At 51.4% G+C, this 1,340-nt stretch overlaps 1 pseudogene; it reads right to left on the bottom strand.

Annotated features, from left to right (window-relative positions):
* Nucleotides 1–255: 255 nt before the first annotated feature.
* On the bottom strand, nt 256–743 carry LOC123780604 (cofilin-1 pseudogene; annotated as a pseudogene).
* Nucleotides 744–1,340: the final 597 nt, after the last annotated feature.

A 1,340-nucleotide genomic window follows, 5' to 3' on the forward strand; every position in this document is an offset into this window, starting at 1 on the left:
GAAAAAATCAGATCAAAAGTGATTTAGGAAAACAAAAACAAAAGTGGTTTAGGAAGGCTAGAGCCTTCAGGGATGGAAGGAAGGAGGAGGTCCCTGAGGTGGGGTTGGGTACTGTGAGTCAGCTACGGTGAAGAGATTGCCCTCCCCCTGCCGGAATGCCCTCGACCCCTCTGCTCTTGCAAGGACCGGGCAGCCTGCCACCCTGGCAGCAGGTCCGGGGCTGCTGGACGTTCCAGGCAGGGGGCTGGATGGGCCTCACAAAGGCTGCCCCTCCAGGGAGGAAGGGTGCTGCCCCCGGCTTTTCTGCCAGGGTGCACTGGCCCTGAGCTTTCTAACAGTTTGCTTGTCATTCATGCTTGAGCTCCATCAGCTTCTTCTGCATGATATCCTAGGAGCTGGCATAGATCATCTTGCTCTTAAGGACTGCAGACTCGGGGGTCCCAGGGATAAACACAAGGCCCCCTTCCTGCTCTCCTCTCTCTTCTAGTTTGCATCATACAGGATGCTGCGGCAGTCCTTGGCCACCAGTGTCTTGACAATGGTGGCACAGGGGTTGTCACCAGCCTGGCCCATGTCACTTACCAGGACCTCCTGGCCCTTCTCCCAGAGGACCTTCTTGTCCTCCTGTAGGTCTTAGAGCACCACCTTCTCGTGCTTCTTCACCTCCACTGGCAGGGATGGCTTGTGCACCTGCATATCAGGAAACCCTTGACGCCATTAGAGACAGCCACACCGGAGCTCATGTTTCTGGGAGTGAAAAGGAGACGGCAAGGAGAGCCAAAGTAGGTGGGAGCCGCTGCACTGCCGCCAGGACCCCACTCAGGCCAGGACTGCTTTCAGTCTACTGGTTGACCCCTGGCTCTAGAAAGCAAGCACCATGTCGACCCCAGCATACTGTTCCTTTGATGTCTCGTGGCTTTTTCTGGAGTCACTAAAAATACCAAATATGGCTCAATAAAGCAATAGAGTAAATGGCAACTACATTCTTCTGTTTGGTCAAGTCAAAAACCTTGGAATCATTCTTGACTCCTTCATTTTTCTCAGTCGGTCCCATGTTCAATCTATCATCAAACCCTATTAGCTCCACTACAAAATGCAACAAGGATCTGACCCCTTCTCACTTTACCCATGGTGTCACCCTATCTAAGCTGTCTTCTTATTCCAACAAAACATTGCAAGAGCCTTCTACTTGTTCCTGCTTGCTCCCCTTTCATTTTGTCTGTAGGGAAGCCAGAGTAATCCTTAAATAGTAAGCCGTATCACATCACCCCTCAGCTCAAAAGCCCTCAGTGGCTCCCATATGACTCCAAAGAAAATTCAAAAGATGAAAGAGTAGCCTA

Source organism: Ursus americanus, chromosome 17 (assembly GCF_024610735.1).
Source record: "Ursus americanus isolate L20-20 chromosome 17, mUrsAme1.1.p, whole genome shotgun sequence".
Taxonomy (NCBI): Eukaryota; Metazoa; Chordata; class Mammalia; order Carnivora; family Ursidae; genus Ursus; species Ursus americanus.